General features: G+C 39.2%; 1 non-coding gene across 1 annotated transcript; it reads left to right on the forward strand.

The window, feature by feature from the left end:
• The first annotated feature begins 2,887 nt into the window (after window positions 1-2,887).
• On the forward strand, window positions 2,888-2,990 carry LOC136053368 (U6 spliceosomal RNA). Its single transcript, XR_010622630.1, has one exon. It is a non-coding gene; the product is annotated as a U6 spliceosomal RNA (small nuclear RNA).
• The last annotated feature ends 5,486 nt before the right edge of the window (window positions 2,991-8,476 follow it).

Below are 8,476 nucleotides of genomic sequence, written 5' to 3' on the forward strand. Positions count from 1 at the left end.
TATTTTGAAATGAATAAACTCAAGTGTATAAAAAGACATCAAATTCATGCCAGTGGCTTAGGATTAAGTCTTAGCATGTGTTTATAGTATACATTACATGTTTCTTTAAATAGATGCCTGTGTGTTCATTAGAATTTATCACTGCCAACTATCAAATTAAAATGAATGGAAATATAAGTTGTGTATTCCCTATTTTCTTTCTCTATTCTTGTATGTGGTATACTTATCTTCAATTATCATATACTTTAAAAGGAAAAACAATATTCTGTTCTTTTCATTTGTCGCCTTAGTTTTTTTAGCTTTTACAGATCTTAACCTCACGACTGCTCCAAATATTCTAAAGGTCACACCAGAGAGACTTCATTACTTGTTTCAATTTTAATGAAAACAGAGACAATAAGTTAATTAAGATAGTAGCAGATGAAGCTTTGGAAAAATAATAGACTATCATGAGAATCAAGAGGAATGCTCTGTAAGCACTTTCAGCAGTTTCACTAGCTTAGTCTTCTTGAGTATTAATGTTAGGAACAGTGAAATAAAAGTTGAGGTAGAATCAAGTTTGGCTTCCTTTCTTAATTTAGAGAAGGTTCATCAGTTGTGAGTACAGATTAGTTACTTCCAGTGAAATTAGACATATCCTCACCTCTTTTGGACTTTAACTTATTAGAAAAGTTGCCATTATGTTCCCTTTATTAACATTCTGTTCTCAGCTTTTAATGGCAGGTGGAACTGAGGTCAAATGCAAGGTCTCATCACCAGGAGATAACAGCTTTAGTTTTATGATAGCCTTTATTCTGTATTTGATGCAAACTTGCTGAGCACATAATGGTTCCAAATTGTCTTATCTGCATTCCATTTTTCTTTATTTTAATTTGATGATGAGATTAAAATTCAAAAAGCTATCACCTGAAAACTGGCAGTTTCATTTACAAAGAAGTGCACTAAACATCAAAGAGCTGACACAACATCTTTCATTCTAAGCAACTGATATTATGAAAAAATTTGAAAAGTAAACTTTCATTAAAGTATAATGCAGATGTATAGAAGTAAAAGTGTGTGTAAATGTCAGCATCCTGTCATGGTTTTGTCTGAGATAATCTTCTTCATAAAAGTTTGTATGATGCTGTGTTTTGGATTTTTCTATGAAAATGTGATGATAGTAAATTGGTGGTTTTAGTTGTTGCAGAACAATGCCTAGACAGAGTCTACTTATTGTGCTGCCCTACAAATGAGGAGTCTTCACAAGACCAGAGGAGGGGACAGCCAAGACAGCTGACTCCAAGTGACCAAAAAGATATCCCCTCCTATACGACATCATGCTTGGCTATGAAAGCTGGTGTGAGGAAAGAGGAAGGAGGGAATGTTCAGAGTGATGTCATTTGTGTTCCCAATAAACTGATTACTTGTAATGGGACATGTGTTCTGGAAGTGTCTGGACATCTACATGCTGATGGGAAGTAGGGGATAAATTCCTTCTTTTGTTTTGCATGTGTACACAGCTTTTGCTTTACCTATTAATCTGTCTTCATCTCAACCCATGCTTTCTCACACTTCTATCTTCTTTATTCTCCTCCCCATCCCACACAGGGAAAATGAAGAAGTGAGTGGCTGTGCTGCCTGCCAGGGTTAAACTACAACGCATCCTTAGAGAATGGCAACAGTTTTCCCATAAATTTTGGAAGTAAAGGAGGGGCACAGAAGGTAGAAGCAATCCTTTGATAAGATTTCCCACTTATGTCAATGGAAATGTGACCATTTGCCATTATTTTTTCTCTACAATATATATTCCATGTTCACATTTCACTGTAAAAAATGGAGTTTATATTCTAGTTTTGTCATCGGTCTCATTCTGACATCTACTTAGGGAGGAATAATTGCATGCATGAGTATAGGCTGGGGGATGAGCTGCTGGAGAGGAGCTCTGTAGAGAGGGACCTGAGTGTCCTGGTGGACAACAGGTTTACCATGAGCCAGCAGTGTGCTCTCATGACCAAGAGGGCCAATGGTATTCTGGGATGCATTAAATACACCGTGACCAGCAGGTCAAGGGAGGTGATCCTCCCCCTCTACTCTGCCCTGGTAAGACCTCATCTGGAGTACTGTGTCCAGTTCTGGGCTACCCAGTATAAAAAAGACAGGAATCTCTTGGAAAGAGTCCAGCAGAGGTCCACAAAGGTGGTGAAGAGCCTGGAGGATCTCCTATGAAGAAAGGCTAAGTGAACTGGGTCTCTTTAGCCTTGAGAAAAGAAGACTGAGAGGGGACCTGATCCAGGTTTATAAATATCTGAGGTGTGGGGGACAAAGTGGCGAGGCCAGACTCTTTTCAGCAGTGTGTGGAGACAGGACAAGGGGGAATGGACAGAAACTGCAGCACAGGAGGTTCTGCACGAATGTGGTCAAGAACTTCTTTACGGTGAGGTTGACGGAGCACTGGCACAGCTGCACAGGGGGGTTGTGGAATCTCCGAGGAGATATTCAAGACTCGTCTGGACACCTACCTGTGCGACCTGGTGTAGGGAACCTGCTTTGGCAGGGGTGTTGGACTCGATGATCTCTTCAGGTCCCATCCAACCCCTATGATTCTGTGATTCTGTGATTCTGTGATTTTACTTCTGAGGAGATATGAAAAAATAACATTATTTTCTTTGCAAATTCCTTGTTTACAATACAAAAAATAATTTTGTTTTATGTCAAACGAATTTTTAAAAAATTACTGACATAATGCTTACTTGTAGAAATCTGATTTACAGTACATGTTGTTCATAGAATTTCTAAATGCTTATTGGGGAAATTCCCTGAATATTATTTAATCAGTAGATTAATCATTACAATAATCTAGTTTAATGTATACAAGTATCATACTTCTTGTTATGGTTTTGTTATGTATATGCTTCGGCAGCACATATACTAAAATTGGAACGATACAGAGAAGATTAGCATGGCCCCTGCGCAAGGATGACATGCAAATTCATGAAGCGTTCCATATTTTTTTTTAACTCCCAATACACCACATGATGTTATGATGTGGAATATCAGTAATACAACAAAAATCATAAAACCATAACATTTGTAAATGACAGTATATCATAAGAAGAAATGCAGAGAAGAGATACTAATTCTTCAGATATCCATTTTTACATCCATTCTTTGGGTCACTCTAGTAAAACATTCCATTTTTCAATGTATACGCTCAAACTACTTTATGCATCTTGGATATCCTACAAAGGCTGTTTCAAAGTTCATTTGTTTCTTAATTTCATGTGAAACGTTAATTTTAACAGCTCTTTAACTGCTGTTGCTAATCAATACAGAATTTATTAAACTGTTTTCATTTACTGAAGTTTTATACATTCACTACGTTGACCTCTATGACCTGGAGACTCTGTGACTAATTTGATCTACTTTAGAAAATTTACTTGCAGTCTATAAGATTTCCTTCATCTATGGCTACTTAAAAGGGTGATTTCTGTGTTTTAAATCTCGCCACAACTTTGATCTTTGATCAGAATGTTACTGAAGCAGATCTATTGATATGCCTTGGAGTGGGGTTCCCACTCTAACATTTTATTTTCTGATGAAGATAAAATGAATGGAAGCAGGGCTGAAATCTTTTCAGATTGATAGTAGTTAAATAATTGTTGCTGCTTTTAGCAGGACTTTAATCTTATCCAGTAGCTCAATTTTTACCTTGGTAATCCCGACTATTTATAATTTCAACTAGCTGTGGTTAGCTTCATCTCTAAGTATCACGCTTTTCTTCTTCACTCTAAGATTCCATAGTAAAGCAAGAGTTATTCTGGGCAAGCAAGTTATTCTCCTCTGTGGTGTGACTTCTTATGAGCTGTGGCACTGCACTTAAATTTAACAGTTCTCATGTGAGCTGAGTTGAGTGGCAAGGGAGAAAGGTGAAGAAAGTTGATTTAGGGAAGCAGACTATCAGAAATTAGCTATAACATTGCCTTGTACTTAATATGACGTGCTCTATCCTGCTTTGCTATATAACCCATGTAAGCTGATTGGTATGTCAGGCTTGGACTGATTGCCCTGCATCTTTCAGCTTGATTCTGGCAGCAAGCAGAGGAAAGAGCAGAGAGACTTTTAGAAATATAAAAGATTAAACTCCATTATAACTATTTTCTACAACCTAACTACTGATAATAATAATAAGAAATATCTTCACAACAGTATTAGGAATTCATTTCCTTTATCTCTTCTTCTTGTAAAATATAAAATTACATTAGGTTCTCAATGTTGTTAGCAGTAAATGATTGTATAAATGTGTATAAAATAGATGTATAAACTCTGCATAGGTTATATGAGACAAACAAATATAGAAAGTTATTGCCTATCTGTTCACAGGCCTTATGGAAAAACATGTTCAAGATAGTTCAAAAAATTACCTTCTGCAAAGTGTGAATATGAAAATCAGATTTGCAGCTAAAAATAATCATATTACTTAAAAAGTAAGGGATAATACTGAAGATGTCCTAATGTATTTTTACTCCACAATATTTTTATGTTTAAATGGTTTTAGTCCATGTTCTCTCCAGTATGATACAATATGATTCATGTAAGACTTGCAATGTTTTTTGAATCATTGAAGGAAATACTGAAAACTAAAATTCTTTTAGCTGAAGTGTTCTTTCAATCACAGATATTATGCTTTCATTTTGTACACATGAATACATGGTCCTGACTTGTGACATAAAAATCACTGAAAGGAATATCTTTCATTCCCTTGTCAACTTTTCATCATTCTCAGATATCTTCATGTACTGCATAGTATGAACAGCTATTCTGGAAATATCTCATCTGTTCAGTAATCTATATCTTCAAAGGTATATTTTTTCTATAGTTTTCAAAAAACTTACCAGTGTAATCTTGTGAAACTCAGAAATGCAGTTTTAAAAGCTGATTGATAATGAGACCTGCTGGCTGGATTCTTTAAGGACCTGTAGTAATGCTAATCAGTATTACAAATCAGTGTGCCACAAGTATGACAACTGTCATAATTGCAGTCATTTGAGTAAGATGCCTCTGAACAAGATATGCCATTGATTTTAATACAAATGAGAATTACTTTTAATGCCACTTATCTTACACATATTCAGGCATTTTGAGCATGGATAATCACTGCCATTACAAAGGCTTTACTACTGAAAGCAGATGCTTTCTGTTTTGAGGCTATCCTTTGTCATAGAAATTTGTTCTGCCTTTCACATTAGAGTTCTTTGCCTAACATATCTGTTAAAGGTCTGAGGATGTTTCACTTCACTCTTCTGATTCATTCACACAGCAGGTCTCCATTGAAATTTGTGTTTCTGTGCTTGGTCCTAATCAAACCTTTTTTATTATTACGGGCAAGAAAGCTTCCAGCCTTTTTTTAGATCTTAATTGTGACTGCTTTTGCAGGAGTGATTCAGAGAGCAGGGCTTTCAAAACCTTTATTCTCACATTAAATGAGCTGGGTTAATCATAATCCTTCAAATGCTAAACTGGAGTGTAGTAAGGCAGCCAGTACATGCAGATCTAAGATCAGCTTATAAGATCAGGGGCACTTCCTTTCTTTCATCCCTGTCACATGTTTTTAGTCTGTGGATGTTCTCCAAAGCAGCATTCAGTGTAGGTCCAGCTCTATAACATTGCTGAGCTGGGATAGCAGGAACAGAGAGAGTGAAAAAGATTTGTTTTTAAAATCACAGCCCATCAGATTAGGTGGCTCATCTGAAAGCTGTTTGGGTACTCATATTAGTGCTGCAGAGTCTAAAAGGGAAAGATCTGCTGTTTTTAGTCAAGTCCTGCAGCAAATTCAAGAGTAATAGATGCCAGAGGAAGTTCTACTTACACTATCATTGGAAGATAAGTCCAGAAATCAGTGCACTTCCACAGAAAGGTATGAGATATGTATATGCAGTGTGGGGACTTCCCAAGACAAGTGTGTCAGGATGGGATGTACATGACAATACCTCTCATTTCTGCCGTGTCCAATGTACACTGGGAAGACATTCTACTGCAGTCACAGTCCTGCAGCTGAGAGACATCCCTCTCCATCTCCAGGACTGTTACACTCCTCTGGGGTTGCTGCTCTTTTTCTATCCTGCCTCAACACAATCGAGGGTTATCAAAATTTACTATTAAAAAAGTTTGATCAACGCCCAGCTAATTTTATAGAGAAATAGAGAAGGAAGAGCTTATCTGACCTATTGGAAGAGAAAACTTGATTACTTCAGTTAGGGAGTTGGGAAAAGTCAGCTGAGAGTGAGATGGAATGGCTCCACTTTAGTCAGCACAGCTGCAGCCAGAAGAGGAGGTCTTTCACCATCCAGTGCACTTCAAATCAGAGGCAAACAAATTTTAAATCTAATAAGTACCTTCTGTAGTTTCACAGGATGAATTTGGTTCTTGATGAAGGATGAGTCATATCCCACGATGGAGGTCAGAAATACTGACACTCATTTGGTAGAAATATATGGAAGAACCAGGTTCAGAAACCTTGGTTGGAAAGCTTTTGCATCTCAGTGTTTTTCTTCTTGTGTATGTCAGTTAGGTGAAGAAAGTAAATCTATTGCTTTGTGTGAACTTCTGCAGTGCCAAAAATCATGAATAATTTCTAATGAGAAATGAAAGTCGTATTGCATGCTATCTTAATTTTTTTCATTGAGTCTGTGTTATTGACAAATGGTTTTGTATAAATTATGGATAGATGAATAACAGAATCACAGAAAGGCCTGGGTTGAAAAGGACCTCAAAGGCCATCTAGTTCCAAACTTCCTGCCATGAGCAGGGTCAACAACTACTAGACCAGGCTGCCCAGAGCCATATCCTTGCCTTGAATGCCTCCAGGGATGGGGCATCCACAACCTCTCTGGGCAACCTGTTCCAGTGCATCACCGCCTTCTGAGGGAAAAACTTCCTTTTAACATCTACCTTAAATCTCTCCTGTCTCAGTTTAAAACCATTCCCCCTTGTACTATCGTTGTCAACCCATATAAATTATTGTTCACCCTTCAAGTACTGGAAGGCTACATGGAGGTCTCCCTGGAGTCTTCTCTTCTTACCAAGCCCAGTTCCCTCAACCTCTCTTCATAGGAGAGATGCTACAGCCCTCTCATCATCTTAGTGACCCTCCCTGGACCTGTTCTAGGAACTCTGCATCTGTCTTGTGCTGAGAGTCCCAAACCTGGATGTGGTACTCCAGATGGGGCCTCACAAGAGCTGTGTAGAGAGACAATCACCTCCCTCTCCCTGCTGGCCACTCCTTTTTTACTGCAGCCCAGGATATAGTTGGTTTTCTGTGCTGCAAGCACACACTGCTGGCTCATGTCCAGCTTCTCATCCACCAGGACCCCCAAGACCTCTACCACAGCTCTCTCTTAATGAGTTCTTCCCCCAGTCTATATAAATACTTCGGATTGCCCTGGCCCAAGTGCAGCACCTTGTGCTTAGCCTTGTTGAACCTCATTAGATTCACACAGGCCCCCTTCTCCAGCCTATCCAGGTCCCTCTGGATGGCTTCCCTTCCCTCCCAGGTATCAACTGCACACCTGAGCTTGGTGTTGTCGTCAAACTTGCTGAAAGTGCACTCAGTTCCATTGTCTTTGTCACTGATGAAGATATTGAAGAGCACCAGTCTCAAGACTGACCCTTGGGGGACACCACTTGTGACCAGCCCCCACCCAGACATAGAATTGTTGATCACAGCCCATTGACTACAACAGTTCTTAATCCATCGAACAGTCTACCTTTCAAATGCATACCTCTCCAGTTTAGAGAGAAGGATGAGGTGAGGGACCATGTCAAAGACTTTGAAGAAATCCAGGTAGATGACATCCGTCACCCTTCCCCTGTCCACCAATACCTTCACTCTGTCATAGAAGGCCACCAGATAGGTCTGGTAAGATCTGTCCTTGGTGAAGCAATGATTGCTGTCTCAGATCACCTCTTTGTCTCATATGTTCCTTAACATGGTAACCAGGAAGATCTGCTCCATGATCTTCCCAGGCACAGAGGCGAGGCTCACTGGCCTGTAGTTCTCCAGGTCATCACCTCTCCCTTTCTTAAAACTGGGAGTAGTTTCCTTTTTCCAGTCACTGGGAATGTCACTTGACAGACGTGATTTTTCAAATATTATGGAGAGTGGCTTGGCAACCACATCAACCATCTCTCAGAATCCTTGGATGTATATCATCCCGCCCTTTGGACTTGTATACATTCAGTTTTTTGAGAAGGTCTCTGACTTTTTCCACTGTTACAGTGGGACAGAATCCACTCCTCTCACCCACACCTAGAAGTTCAGTGTCCTGGCAGATACAGGGAGACAGACCACCAGTGAAGACCGAGCCAAAGCACCTATTGAGCACCTCAGCTTTTTCCATGTCTGAGAAAGCCAGTTCTCCATCCTCATTTATCAGGGGGAGCACTCTCCTGCCTCTGTACCTGCAGAACCCCTTCTAAAATAGAATACAGATAGAATAAA

This window comes from Cyrtonyx montezumae, unplaced genomic scaffold (assembly GCF_038088225.1).
Source record: "Cyrtonyx montezumae isolate F1298 unplaced genomic scaffold, pur_monq_1.0 scaffold_3, whole genome shotgun sequence".
Classification (NCBI taxonomy): domain Eukaryota; kingdom Metazoa; phylum Chordata; class Aves; order Galliformes; family Odontophoridae; genus Cyrtonyx; species Cyrtonyx montezumae.